Source organism: Hemicordylus capensis, chromosome 3 (assembly GCF_027244095.1).
Source record: "Hemicordylus capensis ecotype Gifberg chromosome 3, rHemCap1.1.pri, whole genome shotgun sequence".
NCBI classification, from domain to species: Eukaryota; Metazoa; Chordata; class Lepidosauria; order Squamata; family Cordylidae; genus Hemicordylus; species Hemicordylus capensis.
In genome coordinates, this window is record NC_069659.1 from 92,635,860 (window position 1) to 92,651,767 (window position 15,908).

Here is a 15,908-nt window from a genome sequence, read left to right on the forward strand (position 1 = left end):
AACATAGGGTAATTCTTGAAGAAGAAACTTAATATGTTGCTAACTTTCACTGTTTCAAAGAAGGCTGCTGCAAAATTTTTTTTTTTTACACTGTATATCCCGCTCTTCCTCCAAGGAGCCCAGAGTGGTGTACTACATGCTTAAGTTTCTCCTCACAACAACCCTGTGAAGTAGGTTAGGCTGAGAGAGAAGTGACTGGCCTAGAGTCACCCAGAAAGTCTCATGGCTGAATGGGGATTTGAACTCAGGTCTCCCCGGTCCTAATCCAGCACTCTAACCACTACACCATGCTGGTTCTATTGAAGATGGCCCCCTTCAAATACCACTTGTGTATCTGTATGAGACTTGCATCTGTTCATTAATATTCAGCCTTACTACTTACAGCTTTTGAGTCATATGTCAGACATCTGACTGATGGTACAACCAGTGTGTGTGGGGGTGTGATATATAATATAAATGGAAGGAATTCAAATTGTAGTTCAGTTCATGTGTCCCATTTACAAAGGAGTCTTGTATTTTTCTGGTAATGAAATATGTGCCATGTGATGCAAAGTCTACAATCTCAAAGCTTATAACCAAGTATAATTTGGTCCTTGCAAACAGATTTTTCAAAGTGTAGATTGTGTTAGAAAATGCTACTTATTATTAGGGTGGAGTTAGAGAGCTGCCTCATTTCACAACTCCTGTCTTCACTCCTTTTTGTGCTCTTATGTTCTGTGAAGAGCACTATGGAATTTGATGCAAATAATGAGACTCTTCTGTCATATTATTTGGTGCCATTAATGCAAATTGTTCTCAAGCTTATACAAGATGGCGTGTCAGGAAGAAATAACTGTGCCAATGAGCAAGATGGTGTGTGTATATCCTCAGCCCACATCCTTACCACTGCCTACGGGCCTGGTTGTAATAGTGCTAGCAAAGGAAAACCACGGTAACACATTCATTTCTGGACTGACTTCCCCCTTATCACTGCTCTGGCACTAGCCCTGATCTAATAAAGCCACTTGGACAACAATACAAATTTAAAGGGTGTGAGGGAAGCTTTGCTACAGGAAGAAATGCCTTTGAAAAAACTGCATTCAAATAAATTGCCAAGTAAAATTTACTTTTTCTAAATCTGAAAAGCTTTTTGTGTAGTCAGTTTCACTTCTAAGGAAACACACTTAAAGTACAAAAAAAGTGCAAAGAACACACACTGTTTAATGAAGTTTTTTTTTTTAAAGATTGGATTGAGATATTGCAGTGTGAAGCTGGTTGTCTTGTTTTTTAAAAAAAGTATGATAAACACTGGATATGTACATATACGCTTTACTAAGAGTTAATCATCAATGATGTCACAGGCAGTTCCTATGACAGCCGACACACATCTGTTATGGCAGTAAAAGTGGGGCAGCACTGTTCTCCACAACACAAAGGATTCAAAACTTTCCACTGGCCCAAGCTGGCTAAAAATAAAGCGGAACTGGAAGCTGAACTGCCAGTTAAGTCATAGGCACTTACTATTTGAACATGTGTGCCTCCAAAGTTATGCAATATGTTCTAGATTATAAGGAAAATGTGCTAACATTGTGGTAAAGTCAGTGTACTGAACATTGCTGTGTATCTACTAAAAAATAGATGAGTATTGCAAAGTCTAGTAATCATTTACAGTAAGGCAAGAGACAAGTTACATCATAGCACTAAATATGTCCTGACTACTGTACTAATTTCCTAAGGAGTGATATGAATTTTGTTTTCCCTTTCAAATGTTTAGGGCTCAAAACCCTCACGTAGCACAGAGATTAGCTGTAGTCCTTCAATTTCTGCATCTGGTATTCACATATCCTCTGTAGAACACAAGACTTCAAGTGTCTTGATGTTAGGCTGCTATATTTCCTATGATAACACAAAACCAGGGCTCAGTTTCAGAGACAGTTTTTAACAGCAATTATGACCAAAACTTTCAATCCATGTACACTGCTGATTTTCACCTGTATTGATCCATATCCTGTCCCCAGTACACATGGCCAGCTCAGGTCTCTATGGCATGTGCAAGAAAAATCACACTTAAGCCTGCCAGGAAAGCCACACATTCTGTATCTTGTGTTGCCATTTCCGGTGCTGGCTCCCAAATGCATAAAGGCTACCACGATGATATGTCCTTACAAGGAAAAGTGTCTGCATGTTGAGAAGAGAGAGTTGCTTTCTTTGTTTCAGAAATTAGTATTTTAGCTTTCATTGGTTGATGCTGCCATACTAGGCAACGTTCTCTCTGCTTTATAACCGTGTGCATGCAGTTGCACAAGAGTGCACATGTGAAAATGCAGGACATAGTGCAAACACAATTGCATGCATGATTGATAGCCATTGGAAATAATAGGCATTGAGTGCACACAACTATGTTTCTGCAATTTCCCAGACTTGCATAAGAGCACTCTTGTGCAACTGTGCACTTGTTCCATTAGAAGGCAGATGGAATGTTGTGCAGTATGTCAGCCACTGCCATTAAGTGATTGGCAGCTAGCATTCATTGTTCGGGCACTTGAGTAGCAAAAATGTTGGCTGCCATAATGTGCAACATTACAGAGCTGAAACACGGCACACTGGGGCTGCTCGAATGTTGTTAAGAATTGTTATGAATGGGGAAATATGTGGTAGTGCTGCTTGTGCAAAAAAAACACAACCCATTCTTAACAGTGTCAAAGCTGCCTTAGGCATCCGCAGTAGCCCAGGGGCACAGCATTACAGCTCTGTATGCTGTACATCATGTCAGCCACAGGTTTACTTGTAAATTTCTGAATGTATTAACACATATTCTTACTAGTGGCCTTTATAGCAGAAGAAATGTGCAGCTATTCGTTTGCTGTACAGGATCTAAACATTTATTCTCAAGGAAATGCTTTTGATATACGAACATCACATTTTCCCAGCAGTGCGACTATAAAGCTGAAGGGCAGGGGAAAATGCAATCCCTGATCATTGCCTCGAGGTTTTTGCAATGGGAGCATTGTCCGGAATGTGGTTTTCCAATAGGCCCACATTGGCGCATGCCCAGGGGTGTAGCTAGGGGAGAGGAAGCCTGTGTTCACCCTTCTCCCTGGTGGCCCCTTGGAGTGAGGGAGATAATGAAGAAAATAGGGAGGGGTGGAGCTGGGGGGGGGCCTTGGGAGCTGTGGGATACAGGTTCTTTGAAACATTCTGCTCATTTATAGCTACACCTCTGCTCATGCCTTTGTGTGATCCTAATGCTAGCACTCAGCCTGCGAAGAGAGAACCTCGAATACTCTGAAGGCAAGACCCTTTTTAGTTTCATGCCCCTCCCCTTCATAACAGCGCATTTTTAGATTTTGTCTGAAGACTGTTAAAGAACGAAGCCTAAAGGAGTTGGCAATGATGTCTCATTAATCACATGATACATCAGGAGGAGCCATTCTGCATTTCTCCCTGAGGGTTGGACTGTATTTTTGAATGTGGGACTGCTTTGTGTTTTATGTATTACTGGTTTTTATAGATTTTTATATTTTTAAGTAGAGAGATTTTTATATTTATATTATCTGTACTTTTGTATTTTAACTGTGCATTGTTAATTATATAGTAAGCAGCTTTGAAATTATTTTAATGAAAAGCCCTGCATAAATCAAACAATAAATTAGAGTGAATTTTTGTAATATTTGGTACCAGTTTATACCACTCATTCAGAAATGGCAAACAGTCTTCTGAATGTGTGGCTGTTATAGATGCAGGCATACATCTAGATATGCATCCTGGATGAGAAGAGGGATCTGCTGGGCAGGGCCCTGAGTGCCCGCCTGTGCTCCACCCCTTGCAGGTACCAACTGCTGCCATTTAAGCTCCAGCTGAGCCAGGGGCGCGAGCCTCTTGGCGTGAGCCGAAGGGCGAGAGCACAAGGGCTCTCGGCCTTGTGGCTCTCAGCTGAGTGGTGAACAGCCGGTGGACTGCAGTAGCCAGAAGGTTGAAGAGTCCCAGCAAGTTTGGTGGACTTCTGAGCAGGAGCACTGATAACAAGATAATAACATTGTTGTTGGGCTGTCGGACACAGAAGGCTGGAGGAGGAGGCAGCACGCAGAGGCGTATCTAGGGAAAATAGTGCCTAGGGCAAGGACTGAAATTGCGCCCCCTGTCCAAACATCTGACACCCATCTGATTCTCTGTACATAGTGCCAAACTGAATATGTGTACAGTGACTTATATTATATTAATTTTTAAAAAAAATATATTAATTTTTTTTAAAAAAATTAATTTTAAAAAAATTACCTGTAGCCCCTTTGGGGGGCTTCCTAAAGGTTGGGGGGGGGTCTGCAAAGGTTTCCCCTCCCCTCTCTGGCCTCTAGGGCCTCGCAGGGACCATTTCAGCATGTGCGGTGGCCATTTTTAAAAAAAATATTTTTTTAAAATGGCCACTGAAAACAAAATGGCGACTGCACATGCTCAAATGGCCTCTGCGAGGCCTGGCATGGCCTAGGGCCTCACAGAGGCCATTTGAGCATGCGCGGTGACCATTTTGTTTTCAGAAGCCGTTTTAATTTTTTTAAATTTTTTTAGAAAAATGGTGCCCCCCTTCAAGTGGTGCCCGGGGCACGTGCCCTGCCTGCCCTACCCCTAGATACGCCCCTGGCAGCACGTAAGTTTCTGTGCTCCTGTTTTTATCTGATCATTTTGCCCTCCTTCTTTTTAATTGAGACGTTGACCTTGACTTATAGCTTAATTGAGTATTTGGCTAGTATTTAGAAGCTGTGTCAATTTTTGGAGATGTTTTTGCTACCAGAGAATTGAGACTTACACTGCTACAAGTTTTGTCTCCCTTGACTCAGTGGTTTTGTACTAAGGGTGCATGAGGAGTGTTTGCAAGGAGTGTTTGCAGTCAAGTAAAAAATTACTCCTCAAGTAAGAAATGAGGAGGAAGCAGACTAAGAAACAAATCAACAAAGAAAAGCTTTCTGAGAACACTGCTTTGAGATTTATCAGTGTCTCTAAACCTCCTTATGTAGCAGACACAGCTGTTCGAGCGAAGAATGATTTCTCTCTTCTGCAAACTCAGTCTGCAAGTTTTTTGTATGATGAAAATGCTGGGAATAACTGTATTGCTGAGAGTCTGGGGACTAGCCCATTGGGGGTCTGCTGTGAACAGAGTCAAGCATGTAATAAATCACCTGGCTCTCATCATTATCTGAGCGGGGTGAGTGAGCCCCTTTCACTATCTATGGGTGACTCTGCTAATTTATCTCCCAGCAATTTAAGGAAAACTCCTACTCCTGCAATCAGTGAGGAAACACCAGTTAAAATGTCTAAACTTATTCTGGAGACTTTGATCTATTTATTCCAGCATCTCTCTAAAATTACAGCTCAGATGGATTCCTTAGCCGTGGAACTGAAAAAGTTATCCAACTTCGTCTCATTGGGTAGCTCTGAAGACAGAAAATCACCACAAGTAAAGGAAGACAAACAGCTTGCTGACGCTTACTCTCAAACAGGAGTGCGGTTTCCTGCTTCTGATCAAGTGCTGATAACTGAGCATTCTATCTTATCCAAGGGGGAGGTCTGTTTGTCCCCCTCTGGATATCGCACCTTGTGTCCCAAACGTGGCACTTCTCAGTCAATATACCATCCTAACCATATTATTTTGGACATTCGCCAAAACTTCACCAATTGTCAGTGCTGGAATACAAAAGAAAAAATTAGAGCTTCATTAGCTCAGATTTTGTGCTTTCCTACTCAAGCAATTGATCTGATTTCATTCTCCAAACTCATATCTTTTAAATCTTGTATGACCAAACTGCTACTCAGATTTGACTATCCTTTAATTCCCCAATCTATGCTTAGAATGCGGGACCATCTAGCAGATTGGGAGATATTTCCCAGGAGGGTTATCGGGGAGCTTTCTAATAGTCCCGATGACCCAATAGAACTATATTTGGGATCCACGAGGAAGCGCATGATTACGCGAGCAAATCAGACTACTGGTAATCTACAGAAGAGAAAATTCCCATGTAGTCCTCCCACAGTTATGAAGGTTCAACAAACTCAGACTAGGTGTACAGATCCTATTTCAAACACTATCGCTGTACCCAGCTCAACTCTTTTAGGTTCTAGTGAACTAAACGATCTCTTGTATGTTACCAGTGGGTGAACTATCTGATGGATTACAACCTCCTTATCTTCTGGGGGAGTGTGATACAGTCGAATTATATGGGAATTTTTCTAATCTATCTTTGGCGACGCAGGTGGATACCCAGTCTAGTCTAGTTTCTAATCTGCAAAAACTGAAGTCTCTGGACTCCGATATTCTGCATTCCATGGAAGCGCTGACTGGTTTTATCCCTAAGAATTCGCTGTTAGTTTCTAACCCAATCAGCTCAAGGGGATTGTCGGATGAAGTAGATGGGATTGGATTAATAGTGGGTTCACTCCTGAAGGATGGTTTATGGACCAATGTTTCCAAGCTAACATCTCTTCAGGCTATACTATTAGAAAACAGGAATCAAAAGAAGAAGATTTCTCCAGAGGAAAGTGCAAGCAATATTATTCCAACTATCTCTCCAGAGGAAAGTGCAAGCAATATTATTCCATCTATTCATTCACAGGAGAATAAGTCCAATTCCTCCCGCTTGAAGGATCATCCGAGTAGCTTGGCTACTGCTGACCTACATCATTTGAGACAGACTAAAATCACAAACTTTCTATTTCCTTTGGAAAAGATTTCAGGAAGTTCTTTTAATGTAGCCAATTCCCACTCACAGCAATGACAGTCCCAGGTGGTCTTGGCCAAACTGAAGCATTTGAACTCAACATCTGGGGATGTACTGCTAGAAGGGAGTGTGGGAGGCTCTTTAGAGGTGGAACCCTCGGCAGCACAGCCCACAGCAGGAAATGGTGTGGGTTCCTCACTCTTGGAGTCTTCGACCAAACAGCTCTTTCCTGCTTGCTCAAAGACTTGTTGTCCGAGCGGTGAACATTCAACTTGGAAAATTCTTGGCTGGAATATTGCCAGGTGGAATGGGAAGAGTAATGATGCAGAGTTTATTACTTTTATCCAACAGTGGGACATTTTAGTGTTTCAGGAGACCTGGACAAAAGAAGAGATCAGTATCAGTGGCTATACCATTTGTTCACTGAAAGCCCACTCGGACACTAATAGAGGAAGGCTGGCTTAGTATGTTGTATATCGCTAGCCTTGAACGTAGAATCCACCCGACTAGCTGACCTTCCTCCTTATGCCATGGCAATTTTGATCAAGGCTAGGAGTGGAGACGTGTTATTGATCAACATTTATTTGCCTCCTGGTCAATCAGTTAATTCCACTATTATTATTTGGGAACAGTTTTTAAATATGATTTTAACTGAGTTTAAAGAGTTTTAATATGTTCTAATGTGTTGTGTGTTCTTATTTAATGTTTTAATGTTGTGTTGTGAGCTGCCCAGAGAACAGTTTGTTATGGGACAGCTAACAAAGTTTATTATTATGTATTTATTATTTTACCTAGTAAGTTTGGGTTCTAAGAGATATTAGCCCTGTTCCCATGATTATACAGGATACACTGAACACATGGAGGAAGGAGAGGGGACCATGGTGACAGTCCCCAAGACCTCCACGCATTTCAAGGTTACTGGCAGTGATTTTTAATTGTCCTATTTGTTTTTTGGAAAGTGTGTGTGGGGTGTGTGTGTGTCTTTTTCTTTGAACTATTTTAAATTGAAAAGAGTGGCAGAACTGCTTTTGACAGCTGCCTCTGGCAACAACCATGTTTTCCCTCCATAGTAACTTAGACCAACCCAGGGCACTGTGGGAGAAAAAGCATGGCAATCACCAGTGGCCACCAAAAGAGCTCTACAGTTCCCTTCAATTTTAAACAGTTTAAAGAAGAATAAGAAGATCCCACTACACTCCTGCTACACTCCAAGGGTTTCAAAACAAATGGGGATCCCAACTAGGGGTGTGCAATTCGGATTTTGGGGTGATTCGGCTCAGACCCGAGCCGAATCACCCCCGTTCTGTTTTGTGCCCGAATCTGGGTCACCCGAATCACCCTTGATTCGGTTCGGATTCGGATTTAACCCGAATCTGAATCGATTCGGGGGGGTAAAAAGGGGCCCAGGGGCAAAATTTTGGGGTGGGGTGGTAGTGCCCAATGGGTAGAGTCTACCACCCCAATTTCAGGGGGATTGGGCAAAGTCCTGATTTTTTGTGAATTTTTAAAGTTTTAGTGACTTTGGGGCAGTTCGGGGGCATAGCATGGGATTTGGGCAAAAGGAGTGGGGTGGGGTGGTAGCGCCTAATGAGTGCAGGCTACCACCCCAATTTCAGGGGGATTGGGCAAAGGGCTGATTTTTGGTAAATTTCTGAAAATTTCATGTCTTTGGGGCAGATTGGGGCATATTGGGGCAGAAAGTGGGGGCTGGGGCAGAATAGTGGGGTGGGGTGGTAGTGCCTAATGGGTGCAGGCTACCACCCCAATTTCAGGGGGTTTGGACAAAGGGGTGATTTTTTGAGAATTTTTGAAGTTTTGGTGACTTTGGGGCAGTTTGGGGGCAGAAAGTTGATCTGCCCCAAAAGAGTGGGGTGGGATGGTAGTGCCTAATGGGTGGAGGCTACCACACCAATTTCAGGGGGATTGGGCAGAGGGCTGATTTTTTGAGAATTTTTGAAGTTTGGGTGTCTTTGGGGCAGATTGGGGGCAGAAAGTGGATCTGCCCCAAAGGAGTGGGGTGGGCTGGTAGATAGTGCCTGATGGCTGGAGGCTACCACCCATCCCCAATTTAAGAGTGATTGGGCAGAGGGGTGAATTATGGTGAATTTATTTGTATGAGGTTTGTCTTCATAAGGTGAAGTGTGCTAAAGTGATTACTTCCTCATATTATTCATAGTAAAGGAAAGTGTGAAAAAGTGAAAGTGGGGTCATGAGAGTTGTTTAATTGAAAAAAATCTCATTTGCTATGATAGAATGAGAATTCACACCTCAGAAAAAACTTCTGAGGTGTGAATTCTCATTCTATCATAGCAAATGAGATTTTTTTCAATTAAACAACTCTCATGACCCCACTTTCACTTTTTCACACTTTCCTTTACTATGAATAATATGAGGAAGTAATCACTTTAGCACACTTCACCTTATGAAGACAAACCTCATACAAATAAATTCACCATAATTCACCCCTCTGCCCAATCACTCTTAAATTGGGGATGGGTGGTAGCCTCCAGCCATCAGGCACTATCTACCAGCCCACCCCACTCCTTTGGGGCAGATCCACTTTCTGCCCCCAATCTGCCCCAAAGACACCCAAACTTCAAAAATTCTCAAAAAATCAGCCCTCTGCCCAATCCCCCTGAAATTGGTGTGGTAGCCTGCACCCATTAGGCACTACCACCCCACCCCACTCTTTTGGGGCAGATCCACTTTCTGCCCCCAAACTGCCCCAAAGTCACCAAAACTTCAAAAATTCTCAAAAAATCACCCCTTTGTCCAAACCCCCTGAAATTGGGGTGGTAGCCTGCACCCATTAGGCACTACCAACCCACACCACTATTCTTCCCCAGGCCCCACTTTCTGCCCCAATATGCCCCAATCTGCCCCAAAGACATGAAATTTTCAGAAATTTACCAAAAATCAGCCCTTTGCCCAATCTTCCTGAAATTGGGCTGGTAGCCTGCACCCATTAGGCGCTACCACCCCACCCCACTCCTTTTGCCCAGATCCCATGATATGCCCCCGAACTGCCCCAAAGTCACTAAAACTTTAAAAAATCGCCAAAAATCAACCATGAACCGAATCACCCGAATTTTTTTTGCCCGAAATTCGGGTGATTCGGCTCGTGTCCGAAAAAATTCGGGGGACATCGGGGGTGATTCGGTTCGGCCCCGAATCACCCGAAATTGTTCGTTTCGGGCACAGATCGTTCTGTGCCCGAAATTTTTTGCACATCCCTAATCCCAACATACCATATTATTATTATACCAGAATTAATGAAAAATGGGCCAAATGGGGCTCATGTGGCACATTTTTCCTTTTGTTCCAAAATGAATGCACACCACTGTTGAGAACCAAGCCAAATACTTCTTGGATAGCCTTCCCACTTCCTGGTTGGAGATATATATATATATATATATATATATATATATATATATGACAAACACACACATATTTCAGCCTTAAGGCAGTAAGTGACCTCTACGTCCAAGTATTTCTTGAGTTCATGTTTCTGTTGTACACAGACAAGGCAAAGATTTAGACTTAGATAATAATGCTATGTATGCTTGGACAGATATTTTAGTGACTTGTCTCTTCATGGCATGTTTAGATTGAGAGGCAGATAGTTTATAAAGGCATCCACTATGCCCAAACAATTTGGTGAAGATTTGACATGCGAGAGCTGCCAGGTAGCAAAAGAAGCAATGCCATTGAGCTTTCAGGCTAAACAGTTTGCACAATTTCTGCTTCTCCAAAGCCACAATGCTTAGGTAATTCTGAAGCACTAGCATGGAGGGAAATTTCCACCACTTCGGTCTTTCTAAACAATGTGAATAGAACTTGATTTAGAAGGTCAGAATGGCACAAATTCCATTTGAGTTGTACTATTTCTTGCAAGCGTCTGCATGCCCAGTCATAGGAACATAGGAAGCTGCCATATACTGAGTCAGACCATTGGTCTATCTAGCTCAGTATTGTCTTCACAGACTGGCAGCGGCTTCTCCAAGGGTGCAGGCAGGAATCTCTCTCAGCCCGATCTTGGAGAAGCCAAGGAGGGAACTTGAAACCTTCTGCTCTTCCCAGAGCGGCTTCATCCCCTGAGGGGAATATCTTGCAGTGCTCACACATCAAGTCTCCCATTCATATGCAACCAGAACAGACCCTGCTTAGCTATGGGGACAAGTCATGCTTGCTACCACAAGACCAGCTCTCCTCTCCTACAGGTCCTGGTGGTTTGGTTTGGTTTTTAAAGAGATAGACTATAGCTTTGTCTCTTTTCCAAGTCCCCCCTCCCACTACTCATAAATAATTGCATACAGACTAACATCCAGACTAATGAACCAACAGTGCTATGGGCGAAGCACCAGTGTACATAGGGACATAGGAAGCTGACGTATACTGTGTCAGACTATTGGTCTATCTAACTCAGTACCATCTACACAGACTGGCAGTGGCTTCTCCAAGGCTGCAAGCAGGAATCTCTCTCAGCCCTATCTTGGAGATGCCAGGGAGGGAACTTGGAACCTTCTGCTATTCCCATAGTGGCTCCATCCCCTGAGGGGAATATCTTACAGTGCTCACATGAGGTCTCCCATTCGAATGCAAACAGGGCAGACCCTGCTTAGCTAGGGGGACAAATCATGCTTGCTATCACAAGACCAGCTCTCCTCTCAGTGTGTAGTACCAGTGCTTCTGAAGAGTTCCAGATTAACACTGCATTGGTGCTTGTGTATGGGGGAGGTGGATTTCAATGGCTTCCGCTTCCCCTTCTTATGGAAGCATTATGCTACCCAAAAATATGTCTCTGAAGACCACACAACCCTCAGGGAATAACTTTGCAAGGTACAAAGTGCATCCAGGGGAAGGGGAGGTTGTTGAAAAAATCTGCCCTCCACCATACAATCACCAGTACAGCATTAATCTGACTCTTCAGAAGCAGTGATGCTATACTGGTGTTTCTCTCATAGCACCAGCATGGTGTTTGTCTAGATGTCAGCCAATGTTCTGACATAGTGCTTTGTCTCTGCTTTCTCATAACTCTGTATCAGGGTGCTGGATGACTAACAACATTTCTGTAGAAATGTTTCCTTACTGTAGAAAAGCATTTCCTTACTGAGTGGAGTGAAGGGGAACTTGCATTGTTGCTAAGTAGCAGGCAGGCATTGTTAAGGTAGCACAAGCTCTATAGCTCCAAGGTGTTTGTCAGTCAGCTTTATTTTATTGATGTAACTTGTTCATACATGATCTAGAATGAGGAGTGAGAAGTGAAGTGACCAATTTGCAGATGGTACCAAATTATTCAGGATGATGAAAGTCCAAGTAGACTGCAAAAAGCTCCAAACGAATCTCTCCATACTGGGTAAATGGACAACAAGATGTAAGCTAATTCCAACATTATGGTTAATTACTATATTTTCTTACCAAGAATCCATTGGGTAATACCATTTTTCACAAATGGAAGGAGTGGGGCAGGAACCTAAAAGGGTGCAGAATGTCTAGCTAAACAGAAACATATTTTTTTTGCTCCCTGCCGCCTCGGTGGCTCTCCGTGCTGCCTCTGTTGCTCTCCCCGCCTCTTCCCCACAGAAAGCAGCTGGGTGCAGGCTTTCAAATTTCCTTTTTACAAGGATCTTTCTGAAGTGTGGGCTCTAGCCAGGTGCAGGCAGTTGCCATGGGTTGGACTATGAACAAAAATACAGTATGTAAAGCTCATTCCTATATTATGGCTGCCACAAAGGAAGCTGTTTGTAGCTGCACTGTCTGAGAACCACTCATCCTTTCTATCATCCATCGCAAGGCCAGTGTCAGGGTTCAGTATCATTGGGCAGCTAAGGGGCTGAAGGCCCACTGTTGATCCCTGAGACCACTTCTGTGCCATAGTCTTCATAGGGTACTGCCAAAGCGACTCTTTCAGACAGCCAGGTAGGAAGGGGCCCATGGAGGGCAGTTTGCTGAGGGCCCCCTAGAAACCTGGACGTGGCACTGGACCATCCACATCTCCTGGACACAGAAGGCCCAGAAGTATCACTCGGTACTGAGCACAGCCTCCTCAGTACATAGTGACACTTCCCTTTTCCTTTGACCTTCTGCATTTGTTCTTTTGATAGGAGAAAACAGGACAGTTGCATCGGCTTGCAGAAGGGGTTGCGTTTTAATTCTGAAGCCCACCACAGCAGCTGCAAGTTATGAAATATGGGGTGCTGCAAAGAGCAAGAAAACAAAAACTATGGTCCAGAGTACAACAACGTTTAAGAATTCCTGCTCGGATTTAAGTAAACAAGCAAGCCCTGTAATCAGCAGTGATTATACATACATGCTGATCTGTGGCAGTGGCAATGATGCAGCAGATCACTAAATGGGACTCATACTGGGAATAAAAGGCGTTTGCTGATGGTATTACACAACTAGGTTAAAGGTATGCAGCTCTGTGACATCTGTAATGTGACTCCTCAGCCAATATATATATATATATTTTTAAATCCCATTTCTGCCCATAATGTTCTACTTGTAAACACTTTGGATGAACCAATCTCATCCATCAGCTGTTATTTATATCAATACTGGCCTGAAATTATGCTGTTTTTCTAGTCCTTCTTCAAGCATCTGTGTCCCTGAATTAGTATGGGTGAATACCAGAGTGCTATAGTGATATGCAGATATAATGGCTGACATGATGCAAATGCTAATAGGGCTGCAGCAAAATCAGAAGGCAGCCCCCGAGGCTTTTAAAAACTGGCAGCTGTGCAAGCAGCATTGCCACATGTATCCCCATTTTGGGGCAATGGGGATAAATCCAGTAGTGCTGCTTGCACAGCCTCTGGTTTTGGAAAGCATTGGAGCGATCTTCCGGCTTCCTTGCAGCTCCGCCACAGAGTCTTACAGCTCTATTAGCGTGCACATCATATCAGCTGCTGCCTATTATATATAGAAACTCTCAACCTTGCACATGTAAATGAGGGCTGCCGTCTATCCTTTAAAAACCAAGCCAAGTGGGCTGGATTCCAGTCCAGCAGCAACACTGTGTTTTCAGCAGACAGGAGAGAGTACTAGAATGGAATAGGTCTTTCTGGAAATGCTTCCCTCCTCTTTCCAGCAGCTGAGCAGCAACTATTGGCTATGGATTTGGGGGCTAGTTGCCTTCCTTGTAGCATATGACTTGCTTCACTTTCTTGTATTTTCTTGAGTTAGGCTTTGCTTCCCCCTTTGTCACCTCCTTTTGACAAAGTCTCTTACTTAAGGCTCCTGAATGACTTTAGCTGTCATAGGATATAGGAACAGGTCCTCTTACAGATTAGTAAGTGGTTAAACAACTGAAGTAAAAAGTAATGAAAGAGTAATGATATATATGAAGGTAGGGATTTCCCCCTACCCCGCCTAATGTGAATCACATTTCAGTTACTTACACTGAACCTCATTTGCCATTTTGTTGCCTATTCACCCAATTTGGAGAGTTGCTTTTGGACCCCTTTACAGTCCATTTGAGTATTCACTATCCTAAAAATTTGGTGTCATTTGTAATTTGATCACTAATGCACATTATTCAGAATGGAGGAAGGAAGGGGTTTCTCAAAAGATCTGCTTTGGGACTGGTGCTATTTAACATGGTCATAGATTACCTGGAATCACAGGCGAGTAGTAAAATGACAAAAGTGAAATGACAAAAGATGACACCAGATTATTCAGGTAGCATTCTCACAACCAGAATGATTGTGGTTAAAGAATTAACCAAGATTGGCCAACCCTCGCACATTCCTGCAGTGCATGTCATGAGAACCTGGAATTTCTGGGCAATCCCTTATCTAAGTTAAAGTGATATGGTTAACCAACATTTAACCGGGATTGCTAACCAGGATCTGATCCCAGTTGGTGATCCTTGTTAAATGCTGGTTTACAACAGCAATTTAACTGGGATTGCCCAGAAATCTTAGGTTCTCACAACACGTTCTGCAGGAGAATGTAAGGCTGGCTGACCACAGTTAATCTTTAACCACAATCATTCTGGTTGTGAGAATGTGGCCTCAGGATGGTCAAAACCCAAGTGGATTGCAAAGAGTTCCAAAATAATCTCTCCAATCAGCATGAACGGGTAACAAAATGGCAAATGAGGTTCTGTGTATTTATTTATTTACTTTACATTTATATTCCATTCTTCCTCCAAGGAGCCCAAAGTTAAGTTTCTCCTCACAACAACCCTGTGAAGTCGGTTAGGCTGAGAGAGAAGTGACTGGCCCAGAGTCACCCAGGAAGTATCATGGCTGAATGGGGTTTTGAACTCAGGTCTGCCTGGTCCTAGTCCAGCACTCTAACCACTACACCACACTGGAAGCAAAACAAAATCTTAACTTATAATCTGATGGGGTCTGGATTGGTGGCAACCAATCAGGAAAGAAATCTTGGGGTTCTTGTTAGATAGTTGAATGAAAACATCAACTATGCAGCAGTCATGAAGAAGGCGAATTCCATGCTAGGGATCATGAAGAAAGAATTGAAATGAAAACTGACAGTTAGGGATCACAATAAAGAAAGAACTGAAACTAAACCTGACAGTATCTTAACTGCTTTATTCCAGGGATGCCCAATTTATTCCCTCTGTAATAAAGCTCTTTTCAGCCAAAGTACGAACACAGCTCCTATATGGAACTCAACTTGGCATGTACTCTAATTTCTCTAAGGTAGAAAGTGAGCAATATAAGTTCCTGAGGAACATTTTTCAGGTACCCCGGTATGTGCCCAGTGCTGTCCTTCGTCTGGAAGCAGGACTGCTTAAATTAGAGGCCAGAGCATGGATTAATATCTTCAGATTCTGGCTGAAGCTGGTTTCTACTCTGCAGGCCTAGCTCCACTTGTATTAAAGGATAGCTGTCATTCCAGGTGGAAAAGAGAGCTGGATGAAGGGCTGCACCATTATGGTTTCTCCCCTCTTGCATTAATAACTCTGGAGTACAGGGGCGTAACAAGGCTGGAGTGGGCCCAGAGACAAAATTTTAAAATGGGCCCCTCGCTGATACACACACATACACACACACACATTTTGCATGTGACTTGCCTCTGGGGGGCCCCTTGAGGCGTGGGGGGCCCCAGGCAGCCGCCTCCCCTTGCCTAATAGTAGTTACGCCCCTGCTGGGGTATGAAAATGCCAAGGTCAAACTCAGCCAAAGAATATATGAGATGGAGCATCAAATTGATCAGGGTTCAATTGCCGTTGGTGTCCATTTGGGCAACCAA